The 16,697-nt window shown below is 45.0% G+C and overlaps 1 protein-coding gene across 2 annotated transcripts in view; it reads left to right on the top strand.

The window, feature by feature from the left end:
• CALCR (calcitonin receptor) overlaps window positions 1-16,697 on the top strand; it is a 2,320,029-nt gene that overhangs the window by 1,211,314 nt on the left and 1,092,018 nt on the right. The gene's annotated exons all lie outside the window — the stretch shown is intronic.

Genomic DNA, 16,697 nt, shown 5'->3' with positions numbered 1-16,697 from the left:
ATGGCTGGGTTCAAACTGGAATGGCGTGGGGCACAAAAAACAATAGATTTGGTCCCAGGTCTGTGACTAGGAATGGATGTTTGACATTGTTCAGCATTCTGTCCATCATCTGTTCTTTTTGCATTTGAAAAAAAGGGAGGCTATAGTAGATATAAAACAAAGAATAGAAAAAGTGAAAAAATAAAGTAGTCACAAGGATGCACCAGCTCACTCAGTTCCTTGTCAAAAGAGTCAAAGGTCTGAGGGTTGGCCCTACCCTGCCTCCTCTTGGCTCAGATGGGTTACACCAGGCCTGCTGTTGGGCCTGTCTTTGTCTGGGAATACACCCTGCCATGCCGCATGCCTGTGGGTCAAAAGCATGCTGGTGTGTTGAAGCCCTCCTCCTAGGCTGAATGCTGAATGCTGGGGGATGGAGTTCCTCTTCTCAGCAGCAGTGAATTAGCCCCACACCCCTAGGTCTCCTTGCACTTAAGAGTGTGCTGGTGTGTTAGAGCCCCTCCTCCTTGCTTCAGTACTCAATGCTGGGGGATTGGGGATTTCCTCCACCTGCTCAGCAGAAGTGAAGCTGTACAGCACCTGCATGTCTCCTTTCGCTTGAGAGTGCACTGATTTGTTGGAGCCCCTCTTCCTCTGCTCAGAGGAAGGAATACTGAATACTGAGGGAAGGAGTCCCCTCCACTGCAGCAGTGAAGGCAACCTGCCTCCACAGGTCTCTTTGCACTTAAGGGAACACTAGTGCGTTGGAGCTCCTTCTCCTGGGCTCACTACTGAATGCTGGGGGATTGAGTCTCCCTGCTCTGCTGCAGTAAAGGTGTCCTGCACCTATGGGGCTCCTTGTGCTTAATAGAGTACTCGTGTGTTGGAGCCCCTTCTCTTGGTATCAGTACTGAATGTTGGGGGATGGAGTCCCCAAACTATACATCAGTGAACGTGTTCTGCACTAGTGGGTCTTCTTGCACATAAGGGTTCACTGGTGTCCTGGAGCGTCTCTTCCTGGGCTCAGTACTGAATGCTGAGAGAATGAACTTCCCTCCTCGTCAGCAGTGAAAGTGACCCTCACCTGTGGGTCTCCTTGTGCTTAAGAGCCTGCTGGTGTGTTGGAGCCTTCCTCTTAGGCTCAGTACTGAATCCGGAGGGGTGGAGTCCCCCTCCTCTGCAGCAGTGAAGGCGCATACCCCCAGCAGTTGAATGTGTCCTTTGCCTGGGAAGTATACCAAGTGCTTCCGCTTAAAGACCTTGTTCAAGGATCGGAGCTCACGTGAGGTAACTAGGGCAAGGTGCACTGTCCGCCTGCAAAACCTGGCTGAGCGCTTCCGGTGTTATGCAATATCTGCTATCCCCTCAGAATCATGCATTCCATGTACTTTGTTTAAAAAGTAATTTTAAATCCAATGTAATGACCAAGTCGGACATTATATAATTATGTTGGAAATTACAGTTTTAGAAAGTTGTCATTTTCCTGCCTTAAATCAACAGGCTTTCTTTGCCAGTGCCCAGATGTTACCTACCACAGATGGCTCCCCCTTGTGTTGAAATGTGTATTGCTCCCAGACAATGGAGAATGGACTCTGGGTGTGGGGAAGTAGTCTCTTCCCTTGACAAGATGGCCTGGTACTTGTGCTTAGTCCCTTCCCGTGCTTCAAAAAATGGTCACTGGCATTTGAAGAACACATCTAGGCCTGCCTCCCTTTTGTCTTTTTAGCCAGTTTGGCACCAAATCCAGTGGTAGGGGAGGAACCTGTCATAAATGGTTTAGGGGATAGATAAAACACTTGCCCTTTACCCACAGGTTGACACTAGTTGTAAAAGTGGACCCCACAGACTGCTCCTTAAATTCTCCTGGACCTGTGGAGAGTCAAAAGAAGGACTGTCCTGCTATCTTATGAAAGACTGGACATGCTTACCTTGAACCCAGGTCTCTCGGAGTGACTATAACAGTCAGTTGGCGGACATAGACATCCTGTTTAAGTTACAAGGACGCCACAAGCTTCCAGAGGCACTTTCCCTGCAACTGGCCAGACGAGTACCAACTGCATCTTCCCTGTACTCTGATGCTGGCTTCTGGTAAAGTGAGTCCTAACCCCCTAAATGGTGCCCTCTAGGTCCTAGACTCTTAGCTGGTGTTATAGTGCACACCTCCTGTCCCCAAACTGCGAGATCTGGGACTTAAAAACTTTTTGCCAGATTTTGGCCTGGAGAACCGATGGAGACTGGGTCACCCTCAAAGCTGTATCTGTGTACGTTAAATTATCAGTCAGCCTCAGCTTGCTGGTTTGCCAAGCTGGTCAGACTTCCAGAGAGTTTCTAAGTCTGACTGTAAAAGGCTTCTCAGAGAAAAATGCTGACCCGAAGGCGATCAACATTGAGGACTCCCTGGGCATGGACTTGGGACTTGATGACCGCACTAGGATTTCACTCTTCAGAACACAATATCACTGAGCCCCTCTTTGGATCCAGTTTGCAGCTTGACTCCCTGACAACTCGTGAACAAGCTGTTTTGCATAGTACAACTTTCTAATTTAGAAGATAAACTTTCAACCTGGTCCCTGTATCCAACCCAGCAGTCGGCCTTTTGCACCGGTCCTCTGGGGCCAGATATCAGCAGTTGGTGCTTTGTGTTTTGTTTGTTCTAATTTTAATTACATTTTTTTTAAATCATTCTTGGAATGGGGGTCATTCTGACCCCGCCGCCCGCCTGGCGGGAACCGCCATTTGGCCGCTCCGCGGTCAAAAGACCGCTGCAGCCATTTCCAACCTTCCCGCTGGGCCGGCGGGCGCTAACAATGTTAGCGCCCGCCGGCCCAGCGGGAAGGGGGCATGCAACACTGAAGCCGTCTCCGAATGGAGCCGGCGGTGTTGCAGGTGTGCGACGGGTGCAGTTGCACCCGTCACGCTTTTCACTGTCTGCGAGGCAGACAGTGAAAAGCAGGCTGGGGCCCTGTTAGGGGGCCCCTAGACACCTGTTACCGCCAGACTCTTCCTGGCGGTGTAAACCGCCAGAAACAGGCTGGCGGTAAGGGGGTCAGAATCCCCATGGCGGCGCTGCTTGCAGCACCGCCATGGTGGATTCGCCCAGCCGGGGGAAATCCGGCGGGAAACCGCCGGACCCGGTTTTCTGAACGCGGCTTTACCGCCGCGGTAAGAATGGGCAGGGAAGCACCGCCAGCCTGTTGGCGGTGCTTCCGTCATCCGCGGCCCTGGCGGCCCAGGGTCGGAATGACCCCCTATGTGTCATTTTGGTGTCATTTTATTTATTCAAGTATTTTCGATTTTTCTAAAATGATTTGGGATTGTTCGTATGTTTTGTTTCACTTTAGTACCTAATACACACTATACACTTTGCTTCTAAGATAAACTTCACTGCTTTGTTCTAAGATAAAAGAGAGTGAAGCACAAGTTTATTTAGAGATGTGTATGGTTCACCTTTACAAGGAATTGTATTACTTAACGTCGATAATAACCTCCATTAACTAATAACTCAATTTCTAACATCCGGCAACTATGCAAACAACTGCTTCATATAGTTTATAATGCTAATATGCAGATGTACATCAGAACACCTAAAGTTATGGCATTCAATCAAACAAAACATGTTTAAAGCTCTCGACCATTCAAGCACGAATACTTTCAAACTCTGGCACACACTCACATTGCTGGATACCGAAAAAACTACTAAAATCACTCGGGCGCACTCTCTGACTTTCTGTCTCTCTCACACACACGCATGCATTATTATTGGAGGTTGAATCTCACTCCCCTCAACTAATACCCTAATTCCATGCGATTAGCATTCTGTACGAAAGTGATTCGCTTGTATATATAAAGCTTCATTGCATATGTGCTATTGCTATTAAGTACTGAAATATAAACTTGTGGTAAAATTTGTCTCATACTGTAAAAGTAGAGGGTTGTATTTGCCGTACTATCCACAGAAGTATTTGCTTTAATTACTGGCAGCCAGTGTTTCAACAAACTCCTTTTGTATACTCTTTCACGGTAACGCATTGAGAATGTCTTCAAATATTATCCAAGGCCATATTGCAGTCACTGGGGAAACAGAATGACATGCAAAAATGTGATTAGAAATTGTATTTTCGTACAAATAAGACAATAGTACATTTAATGGGTTTCCTCTCTACAGTAACTACCAAGGAGCTACACTGTGAAAGTCACTGTTAAAAGATGTCATAGCAATGTGCCAATACTATGATTGCTGATGATAAACTCATCTTAAAATATGAGCCCATTGACCACTTGTAAGTTCAAGTACCAATAGTAGGTGTAACACGACTTTTAATTGTGATGTCAGACAATTGTATTTATAAAATGTCATACGTGGTGTGATTATAATGGAAAAAAGTGTATTTTCGGAGCACAATAGATCATGAAATAAAAGTGCTTCTTTAATTCAGTGGAAAATTATATTTTTTATTGTGATGGATAGAATCCTTAACTTTTTCCATAGCCGAGGGATTTATTAAATGCGATGTTGTAATTGATTGTAGATTTAATGTGTATTCGACCAATAATTCAGTATATTAAAAGCAGGACACGTCTCTCATCTTAATATAATGATTGCAAAGTGGCAAAGGTTCCACTTTGTTCCATTTTTGAAAATAGATTTATACTGCACCCACACTCATATATTCTCCGGTGATTAATATGCAGCAGTTAGGTTTTACTGATCATCAATAGTTTAGATTCTGAATAATCTTCAATTAAATAACTGAGAAATCATATTGCTTCTAGCATCAGAATAGTACAACGTTGTAATGGTTTGAATAGGAATATGTAATATATTGTTATACAGTTCCTAAAACAAATTTTCAAATCGTCACAAACGAGGTAACAATATCTGTCACTGGAGGAAATCAGTGGAGGAAAGGGGTTGAAAGACTGAACGCCCTGACCTCCACTCCCCCATACAAAAAAAAAACACTGTTCACATAAACGGGAAACCCGATATTTGGCGCTCCTGCTTTGGCTAGTGTCAGGGTATTTATCAGTGTCTAAAAACCATAAAAAACAAGTGTACCATATTTCGCCATCATTACTATAACTGATAAATGAAACACAGGATTGGGAATGTAGGTGAGTAGGAAGGGCGATGCGCCAGAAGCACGCTGTGTGAATCTTTCCATTTGACCTAATGTCAGGAGGGGGCATTGGAATTATCTGAACATTGGAATTACAAGCCTGGAGAACCATAGCTATCATGGCAACCTTTGATTAAACTCTGTCTCTGTGGCACATTAGGTGAACACAAGGAAAACTTCGGGTGTAGATAAGGAAAACAGGGGAATTATACAGGATACACTTAAGATTGGCAGCCTGGAAATTCCCCACATAATAAATCTATTGGTGTTGGATTTGCAGCACTAAGTGCCGGATTCACACAGGTAAACTTACACTTTTGTGTACATTTACGATTGTATAGTATTCATTAAGGCATTTAACAAGTGGTATCAAGTGGCGGCTCCTCTGATAAGGTGGAGAAGCGTTGTCCACTGCATTAAGTAAAAGGAAAAATCAAATGGTAATAACGAAACGTTATTATTTATTTTTCATTTAGAGCCAAATTAGGGCAGGGAGGGTCAGAGCTGGAGGGATCTGGAGGAGGAGTGGTATGTGCACCGTACGTGCGCCTGTATGTTTGGCCTACTGTGTTGGGCCGGCCAAACATACATACGCACTTTGCATTTCTCCACCCAGCTGCATTGCACAGCTGGGAGGAGAAAGTGCACAGGGTCCTGTATGAGCGTTGAATAAGGCCACTCCCCACCAATCACAATGCTTCGTTTATGTTGGTGACAGCAGCATCATGATCAGCTGAGGGGTTTGAGGAGCCTGTGTGCTGCCAGGAAGAGGACGAGGACAGAGGAGAGATGAACCCGTCTCCTAAAGGAGCAAGTACGTGTTTTTATTTATTCATTTTTTTTAAACTCCCCCCCACTCCACCCCCATTGAGTGGCATCTGCCACTGATAGTATCTTTATGACAACAGAGTCTCTGCACATAAAAAGATAGGACTGTCCTATCCACAGTCATAAATATGATGCTAGTAAAATACATTTATGAATAACAAACAATCGTAAATGTATGCAGAAAAGTGTTTACCTTTTGAATCGGGCCCTGGGCAAGCAACAGGGGGCGTAAGGGCTTGGTGGAAAACATTTTTTAAAACTATATCATTTAGGATATCATTATATCCTTAATTTGTGTACCTGCAGGTAAGTTATTTGCAAAACGGTGTAGATGCCCTCAACTAGATTGCTTCATGCAAGGAAAAATCACATATATGGAGACCAAGAGATTTGGCTTTCCGACTGGCACCTTTGGCAAGTGCCAGGGTATTTATCAGTTTAAATCACTGATCATAGTCTCTTTCTCTGTTTGCACTCATCTTCAGTAGCAATAAATCTACATGATGTGAAAGCCAAAAGGATTACACACATTATGAGAAATTGGATTTCTAGTTGGCAGAGGTAGGCACCCCTCCCAAGCAGGAACCACAATCCTACTCAGGGTACGTTAGATAGACACCATAACTTAATAAGTCCTCACCATCTAGAAGCTTGGCAAAGAACAGGCAGGCTTAAATTAGGAGGCAATGTCTAAAGCATTTGTGCACCATTTAAAACAGTGAAACAGTGAAAACACTACTCTAAAATATATCACCTGATTAACAAAATAGACCTTAATTTAATGATTGAAACAAGATCAAAACATCAAAAATCCAATAATCAGAAGTCGAGATATGATTTTTTGAAGAATATCTGCAAATAGAGGGGCATATTTATGAGCCCCTAGTGCCACTGGAGCGTCACGTTACATGACGTTCCAGTGGCGCTAACTTCTGTTCTATATTTTTAAGGAGGTGTAATACCACTTTTTTTGTTGTTACACCTCCTTGTAAATATGGGCCCCTCCGCACAGTTATCTGCGTCAGAGGGGCGTGCAATGGGTGTAGCTGTGGGCGTGCCACACCCATTGCATTTTGGTGCTGCCTCAGATTTAGCAGATTTATGAGATTTCGTAAACCTGATGCAGTGCCAAAATCTAACACCACCCCCAGGGGTGGCGCTAGCAAGGCGCAACGAGGAGGAATCCTTTTATTCCTCCTTGTTTTTTGCTTTTTTTATGCAGCTTGCATAGAAAGAGCAAAATGGCAGAAATGATTGTTTATGTGCGGGAAGGTGTCCCTACATGCACATAAACATTGATTTGAAAATTATGCTTTGGCGCTTCCGTGTGTGCTGCAGAACACAGCAGACACAAAAGTGCCAAACCCCATTAGTGATTGTTTATGTGCAGGAACAGACACGTTCACATACATAAACAATCACACCCCTTCAACGCAGACATCCTTGCACAATGCAGCAAGTATGCCTGTGTTGGCACTGGCAGCTAAATTTAGCGCCACCACAGGGAACAACACAGGGGTGCGCCGTATTCACTTAAGTACTCTGCATCCCTGCATTGTGAAAATTTGGGCCATAGTGGTTAGAAACATATATCGCCAATCGGGGCTATGCATTTGCACAGGGTCAAATCTGAAAAGTCAGGTGACCGCAATGGAGCACGGTCGATATAGGGATCAGCCTTGTCCCGCTGAAATCAGGACCTTGGTTCGGGCTTGTGTCGGCATCGAGGGAGGATGTGAGGAGTGAAGCAAGCCGAGCTGCATCATCTTTGACTTAGCTGATGTAGGCAAAGAATCAGTTCTGAGCCTCGTAATTGGGGATGGATCACTGCCAACCCCTTTATGTGTAGGCAATGAGTCATTGATGAGCTGCGCAGTCGGCAATGCAATGTCTCCTGAAGCAGCAATGCACCGCATCAAAGGAGATGCGTCGCTTCGAACTGGTGCATAGACAGTGATGCATGTATTTTACAGTTGCAGCACTTTATACCCACTTACAAGGGCCAAGCATTGGATTGGCACCCTTTGTCAAGGCAAGACTTGCATCAAGTAAAGTCCAGGTAATATTACAGGATTGAGTGAAGTCTTTGATGTCCCTGAGACTTCAGAACAGGATGAAAGCCAGCAAGCCCTTGAAGGCCTGTTGGTTCTTGAAATGTAGGGATGCAGGTCCAGGTCTTCACACTCCCTGGCCAGGAGGGCAGCAGGGCAGGCACAGCAGAGCAGGAATCCAGTAGGGGCAGTAGTCCAGCAGAGTCCAGCAGAGTCCAGCAGAGTTACAGTCCTTTCAGCATCACAGCAGTCCTTCTTCCTGTCAGAGTGTCCTCGGGTCCAGATGTGTTCTGAGTTGGTGGTGTCAGAGGTCCTGTACTTATAACCAGTTGTGTATTTGAAGTGGAGGATACTTCAAATACAGGCCTTTGAATTACACAAAGTACCTACCCTGGCTCCAGACTCACTACAGGTGGTATACAGCTCTTTGAGTGGGATAGGCACAGCCCATTCAAGTGCAAGCGTCAGCTTCTTCCTCCCATCCTGCCCAGAATGACCAATCAGGATGTTAATTGCCCATCAGGATGTGGATGTCCCATCAAGCACACACAAATTCCATTTGTGTGTGGCTGTCTAGAGGGAATGCTCAAACCCAGATGTCACCCACCAAAGATGTGTATTCAGAGACAGACAGAGGCACAAATTAGTTAAAGTAAGAAAAGCCAACTTTCTAACAGTGGCATTTTCAGTCTTGCAACTTAAAATCCAGCCTTACCATAAGCTGTAATTTGAAACTGTGAGTCCATAGACACCAAATTCTAAATATATATCTTTTACCAAATGGAAATTATACTTAAAAAATGTAACAAGATAAAATTTAATAAGGTAATACCAATGTTGACCTATGGGAGAGATAGGCCTTTCAGTAGTGAAAAACAAATGTAATAGCTTTTCACTGCCAGGACATGTAAAACTTAAAAGTACATGTCCTATGTTTTATATTCACCGCAAACTGCTATTGGGGCTGTACAGGGCCTTCCCTTAGGGGTGACTTATATGTATTAAAAAGTAAGGTTTGGGCATGACAAGAGGGTTAACTTACCAGGTCGATAGGGCAACTTAAAACTGCACACAGTCTCTGCAATTGCAGGCCTGAGAGGTTTAAAGCGCTACTAAAGTGAGTGGCTCAATCAGTGTTGAAGGCCAACTAGCAGCAGTTAATCTACAGGCCCTGGGAAAATGTAATGCACTTAGTAGGGACTTATAAGTACATTAAATATGCCAATTGCAGGTAAGTCAAATCTTACCATGCTTTAGGGAAAGAGCCCATGCACTTTAGCATTGGTCAGCAGTGGTAAAGTGCCCAAGGTTCTAAAGTCAACAAAAATGAAGTCAGAAAACAGAAGGTCTGAGGGGAAAAAAAGTCTGGGGAGACCACGCCAATGATGCCAGGTTTAGCACAGGTTTTTAAGGTGCTTTTTGTATATACTGTAAAAGACTTAGGCCCAGATTTAAGAGGGCCTAGCACCGTATTAGCGTAATTTGTTTTTCACTAATGTGGTGTTGGAAGGCAAAAAACCCCATGCCATATTTACAAAGTGGTGCAATGCATGCATCGTGCCACTTTGTGTCCCCTTGCACCACATTATGCCTGCGCCAGGCATAATGTATGGAAGGGAGGCATTCCTGCCCTGGGGGGCTGAAAAAATGGCGCAAATAAATCTAAGAGATTTATTTTCATCATTTTTATCTGCATTTTTGATGCCTGCTAGAGCAGGCATTAAAAAAGAGGCTCCCATTGTTTTCAATGGCCCTCTGGGTGCTTTGCAGGATTAGCATCAACATTTTTAATGCTAATCCTGCAAAGAGCCAGACTAGCGTAAACTGTTATGACACTAGTACCTTTTACTATCACCATTGTGCGCTGCATTTTAAATACAGAGCACACATAGTGGTGTTAGGGGGCGCTAAAGGGTGCAAGCAGAGTAGCGATGCACTGTGCAGAGACACTTTTCATAAATCAGATCCCTAGCTTTTAAGATCGTGCCCTTCAACTTTGGAGACAAGCAAGTACGCTGAAAACATTATTAAACTTAAATAATGTGAACATGAAAAATGGTCACTTATTTAGGGCCAGATGTATTAACATTCTCTCCAAATCGCAATTAGGAAATCGGTATTCCTAATGTATGAAACTCTTTTGAGTTTCATTAGGAATTCCTAGTGGGGTGCAAATAGACCTACCTCATGATTATTAATGAGGTAGGTCACAATTGTGACCCAGTAGGAATCACAGCCATCACAGGGATGGTGGCTTGTCTGTGACAGCATTTTGATAAAGCAATCTTTAAAAAAAAAAAAACGCAGCCCATTTTCCTTCAAGGAAAATGGGATGCGTTTAAGAAGAAAAACTGAAACCATTAAGTTTCATTTTCTTAAGAACAGGCACTGCCTGCTCTTTAAAAATGTTTATTTTCCATTCTCAAATGGGAACGGGTCCTCTGGGAACCCCTTCCCATTTGTGAAAGGGTTACCACTCCTTAAAAAAGTAGGTGAAATATGAATGTTTTGCAAATGAAATTCAGTCACAAAACCATTCAGATCTGGTATTTGGAAGGGACGCCCTAAATACACCCCTTCAAAATAGTAAAGTGTTACCCAATCGACGATTGTGTTTTGTGCATACCTAAAAGCATTTTTGCGGTCCAAAATGGCCCGATCAGATGTTTCTGACTGCAAAAATGGTTCATTCATCTTGGTCTTAGTTCTATAGTAGCATATGCTAGCTAAACCAATGTTTCTGAAAGATTAATGCTTAGTCAAATAAATCCATAATTCGCAGGGGTTCCGATGTGAACTGAATGCAAACGAATCAAATGCTGTAACTTTGCTACATTTATATATTAAAGACATATTTAAAGAAGATTTATTTTTTATGTCATGGTTTAATTTGTTAGAACCTTGTGTATTTTGTGCACTCCTGACAAATTTTTAAATTAACATGAACTTATGTGGTCCTAAAGATAATGCAATATTTTTAACGTATTTAATAAACTCATAAAAATAGTAAAAAACTGATGCTTTATTTTTTAAAGGATTATATATCAAATAAAAAAGTTAGGAGAGGTCTTCTGTATGAAACGTTGAGCACAAGCACAGCTGAAGAGTTGTAGTCATGTAAACATCATGAAAACAAGGTCATTATCAACTGCCCCCCATCATTACTACAATTGTTACTATAAATGAGAACCAGAGCACAGGATTGCTAAAGTGGGTGAGTTGGCAGGGTGGTGCACCAGGGGCACTCTGTGTGTATATTTTCCTATGGCCTAATGGCAGGTCGGGGTAGTAAAATTTCTCTAATCATCACTGGAGAACCATAGCTAGCATGGCCCTCTGTCTCTGTGGCCTCATTGGGGGAGCATAAGGAAAGCTTTGGGTGTAGCTAACGAAGCAGGGAAATTAAAAAGTGTAAACTTAAGAATGGCAGCCTGGAAATCACCTCAGTAATAAATCCATCTGCTGCAGCACTAGGTTCTTGTGCAAGTCTACAGTGGAGAAAGGGACTAGTTCAAAAAATAAAAAAAACTATAGGCCATATTTGCAAACCTTTGACACAGGGCAGCGGCGCAAGCCTTCTTGCTGCGCTGCCCTGCCTCGAAAGAAAAGGGCATTCCTGTCCTTGTCCCCTTCGCTGGCGCACAATAGGCTGCCAAGCCCAACACAGGCATCCTTGCATCATAGTGCAAGGGTGCCTGAGTTGCTGGGATTATTGTTTTTGTGCAGGAGGGAACACTTTCCTGCACAACAGCAATCAAGAGAGGCATTTTCCTATTTCTATGTGTGCTGCAGAGTGCTCTCTCCTTAAAACACTGTAAAACTGCTACACCCAATTGATCTCCTATCTAGAAAATTGGGGAGTTAGAAGCATACTTAAATAATCTCTTCAGCTTCCAATAAATCAACAACTGATATAATAAGGGGTTGGAACTCTTATGTGGTATGCCTCTCTGAAATCTCTTATTTCCATCAGGGGAGGGAGTAAAAACAGCTAATTGGTTTATGAAAGGACCCTCACCCACCAATACCACTGGTGGCATGCCTCATCCTTGGGTCCTCACCCAATACTCCTAATGAGCTTGGGTGAGCTCAACGCTACTGGTTACCGGAGCTCTTTCTTATTGGTGGCGCAAAGAGATCTGAGGTTAAAATTGCCTTAAAGTGTACCCTATGTTTATTGTCTACTTCTTTATTTAGTGTACCAATGGAAAAATTATAAACAAAAAGGGATGTCCATAGAATATACAATGTACTCAGATATGTAGGGTTGCATGTTTCAGCCTCTAATAATTGCCTAAATAGGTTGTGTGGATTTCTCCAGGAACAAATTCTCACATCTGCTGAATTGTATCATTAAGGCCTAACAATATTTGTGTGGTCCCCTTGTTCACAATACTTCCATCTGTAATTCAAAATGCTTGCCTATACCATTGTTTTTATACACATATTTAACACAGTTTATTTGCTTGTAAGTACTTAGTAAATGGCACTACCTGTACCCAAGGCCTGTAAATTAAATGCTACTAGTGGGCAGCAGCCCTCATTGTTTTACCCACTAATGTAGCACTGTAAAATATGTCTCAAGCCTACAACTGCAGGCAGTTTTAATGCTGCCATTTTGGCATATCAAAATTAAGCTTTTGCCAGGCCTAAACCTTCCTTTTTAGTACCTACAAATCACCCCTAAATGTTCACAGGGCAGGTGCATGGAGTTTAAAATGTAGGACTTGTGAGTTTTACATATCCTGCCAGTAAAAAAGCTCACAAAGAAGTCTTTCACTATTGTAAGGTTGTCTCTCCCATAGACTAAGACTGGGTCATCTCATTACACTTAATAAGTGCTAACTTCAAATTGTAAGCAGATAAAGAAATTCAATTTACGATCAAATGATTTGTAATTTAATCGCCTCTTTAATGTTAAAGACAGATTTTAAGTTACAATCTTAAAAATGTCACTTAGAAAGTTGGCATGCTTCTGCCCAATCCAGTTGTGCCTTTTTGCCGTTGTCCAGGATCACATGAGTGTGAATGGCTGTTTTATTATGGGTTGTGTATTGCTTCCAGACATCGAGAAAAAAAAAGGCCTGGGTGTGAGTTCTTCTGAACAGGATGTCTTGATTACACTTTAAAGGGTCCTGTCTGCAGCACACACAAAGGAACCAGTACCACAACTGCCCTTGCCTTTGCCGCCCTTGTCGATTTGGAACCAGGACCAGTTTAAAGGAAGTGACCAGAGCCAGTCTTGGCAGTAGGTTATAAAAGTTGGAACTTCAGATTGCCTCATTAAGACACTCCTTGACTTATTGACAAGTCAGAAGAAGGACTGCCCTGCTTTCTGAGGAAGGAAGATTGGATCTGCTAGCCTTGACCCTAGACTGTCCAGAGTGACTCCAAAGGTCAGTTGGTTGACCCTATGTATAAGCTAGAAACACAACAAGCTTCCTGATGTCTCTGATGCAATTGTCCAGCTGACCAGCACCAACTGTACTGGCCTGGACCTGCCTAAGCCCAGCTACTTGACTCAGTTGGAGTGAGTCCTGATCCCCAAAAGGTGTGCCCCCCACCAGGTCTTGGCCCACATCAGAATGTACTTCCTCTGAAGAAAATGTGAAGATACAGATCTTTTGGGATCCATTGCACCAAGAATCGACAACCCATGACAACCACATATAGAAAGCTCCATTGGGTCCTGCTCTTTGCACCAACAAAAATCTCTAGTGATAACCAGCTCTTCACGCTACAGCAGGGATAGTTCATGACTCTTGACATTTCTCGCACCAACAGCCTTCTCTATGCAGCCCTTTCGAATGTGAATGGCACCTTTCACTCATGACTTGAAAAGGTAACTCTTCAGCAGGACTAACCAGGTCCATGTAACTGATCTGCACTCCATCTTGGTCCACCTGAGCTTGTGATTCTCCCCCAGCCGGGGGCAACAAGATACCCACAAGTGATGTTTAGTGCATTTTTGTGCTGTTTCCACATGACCGCCAGGGCCAACGACCGCGGAAGCACCGCCAACAGGCTGGCGGTGCTTCCTGGCCAATTCTGACAGCGGCGGTAAAGCCGCGGTCAGAAAAGGGAAACCTGCGGTTTCCCGCCGGTTTTCCCCTAGCCATAGGAATCCTCCATGGCGACGCTGCAAGCAGCGCCGCCATGGGGATTCCGACCCCCTTCCCGCCATCCTGTTCCTGGCGGTTCTTACCGCCAGGAACAGGATGGCGGGAACGGGTGTCGTGGGGCCCCTGGGGGCCCCTGCACTGCCCATGCCACTGGCATGGGCAGTGCAGGGGCCCTCTAACAGGGTCCCATAAAGATTTTCAGTGTCTGCTTTGCAGACACTGAAAATCGCGACGGAGGCCACTGCACCCGTCGCACCCCTTCAACTCCGCCGGCTCCATTCGGAGCCGGCTTCATTGTTGAAGGGGCTTTCCTGCTGGGCCGGCGGGCGGCCTTCTGGTGGTCGCCCGCCGGCCCAGCGGGAAAGTCAGAATGACCGCCGCGGTCATTTGACTGCGGTACGGTCTTCTGGCGGTTCCCGCCAGGCGGGCGGCTTCCGCCGCCCGCCGGGGTCGGAATGACCCCCAAAATGTCCAAAACTCGTATCTTGTTGGATTGATTCCACTGACTGGATTTTGTGTGTTTTTGGTGTCATATCACTTGTTTAATGTTTCTCTTTCTCTAAATTGGTTTGATACTTATATGAGTTGTGTTTTTTCCCTCCCAACAAGAGTAGTAAGTCACCAGGGGGCTATCCAGGCTGTGAGTGTTGTCGCTGTAGGGTGGTGGGTTCTCATCAAAGAGCCATGTCTTGAGATCTCTCCTGAAGATGAGGAGGGTGTGAGCCGTATGCAGGTGGGGGGGGGAGTCCTCCCTGAACTTAGTGGTGATGTAGGAGAAGGAGCGTCCACCTCCGTGACTGTAGTGCATCCTAGGGTTTGAGTTAGGGTGAGGGAGCAAGAGCATAGTTCTCTGAAAGAGAGCCTGTGGTTGATGAGATTGGGTCCGATGTTGAGGAGGGCTTTGTGCAAGGGCAGGCAGTGGAGATCTCTGAGGTGGGAGGAGATTCCAGACCACCTAGTCTAGCCTGCGAGAGATGAGGGTTTGGGTTATACATTTTCCAACTTCGATGGGGATCCATCTGAAATTTCTTTGTAGCACTTGGAGGATGCGGAAGCATGAGGAGGTTACTGCGTTAAATTTGTTACTTGAAGGTTAGTTTGCTGTCAATGATGAAACCTAGGTTGCAGGCATGCTCAGACGGTGTTGGGGTTGACTGAGGGTGGGGGGCCCCAGGTGTCATCCCAGGGGGAGGTGTTGTCACCGAAAATTATTGCTACTGTCTTGTGAGTGTTCAGCTTCAGGCAGTTGGATCGCATCCATTTGGCAAAGTGGGGTATGGCGGTGCTCAAGATGGTCCTGGGGGTGGCGTGGTCTTCTGAGCTGGAAGAGTATGAATTGAGTGTTGTCGGCCTATGAGATGATGTTGAGTCTGTAGGAATGGACGATTGTGGCCAGGGGTGCCATGTAGGTGTTGAAGAGTGTGGGGCTGACTGAGGAACTCGGGGGGATATTGCATATGATGTTCTTGGGTTCTGAGGTAATAGGTGGGAGGCGGATTCCCTGGGAGCATCATGTGAGAGAGGTGTGTATCCATTTGAGAGCATTACTTCAGATCCCGAGGTGGTGGAGTCTGGAAATTAGGGTGTAGTAGGAGTCTGTGTCAAATGCAGCAGATAGGTGGAGGAGGATCAGGGCTGCCTTCTCTTGGAGGTCGAGGAGAGACCTGATGTCGTCCATTGCAGCGATCAGGGTGGTCTCGGTGCTGTGGTTGGTGCGGAAACCACATTGGAGGGTGTCAAGGAGATTGAGTCTTACCTGGTGTTCAGAGAGCTGTTGGTTAATGGACCTTTCTAGAACCTTGGGACAGGGAGAAGTGATATCAGGTGGTAATTTTTAAGTTTGTCGGAGTCGGCGGATGGTTTCTTCAAGAGTGGTTTGACCTCTGCTTGCTTCCATGCTTCGGTGATGGTGGCAATCCTGGTGGAGGTGTTGAGGACGGGTGCAAGAACGCTGCTGATTTCCCTCTGTCCCAGGTTATTGGGGCATGAATTGTTAGGAGAGCCGGAGTGGGTTGAACTCATGAGGGCTGCGGTTTCTTGGGTGGATAGTGGCCTCCAGTTGGTGATCAGGTGCCTAGGAGTGCCTTCTGATGGGGTCAGAAGATGGTCAATGCTGGAGATTTGGGGTGGAAGTTGCTGTAGATGCCTGTGATTTTCTTGTGAATGTAGTCAGCTAGCAAGTCGCAGAGGGGCTGAGAGTTTGAATAGTGTTTTCTGTGGCTGCTGAACAGGAGAACTCCTTGATGATTTTGAAAAGTTCCTTTGGGCATTTGGAGCTTTCCTCAATGCAGTTGGGAAGGGAAACCTTTTCACTTTTTGGAGGTGGTGGTGTTATTTATTAAGTGCCTCTTTGAAGGTGGTGTGATCTGCTTGGTCTCTGGTCATGCGCCATCAGTTTTGTAGCCATTTGCATTCTCTCTTGAGTGTGTGGGTGAACTAACTGGTGGGCTTGCTCGATCTTCTGGTGATATAGTTTCTTGTGGCAGCAACTTTGGCGGTGCTGTTGAGGATCAAATCTGATAGATTGTGGGCGTCTTGCTCAAGTTTGTCAGATGGGTTGAGACTGCTGGGAGAAAAAGCTTCAGGAGTGACAAGGTGGT

The sequence above is a fragment of the Pleurodeles waltl genome, chromosome 10 (assembly GCF_031143425.1).
Source record: "Pleurodeles waltl isolate 20211129_DDA chromosome 10, aPleWal1.hap1.20221129, whole genome shotgun sequence".
Lineage (NCBI taxonomy): Eukaryota > Metazoa > Chordata > Amphibia > Caudata > Salamandridae > Pleurodeles > Pleurodeles waltl.
The sequence above is the reverse complement of the archived record's forward strand: the minus strand, read 5'-3'. Positions and strand labels throughout refer to the sequence as shown.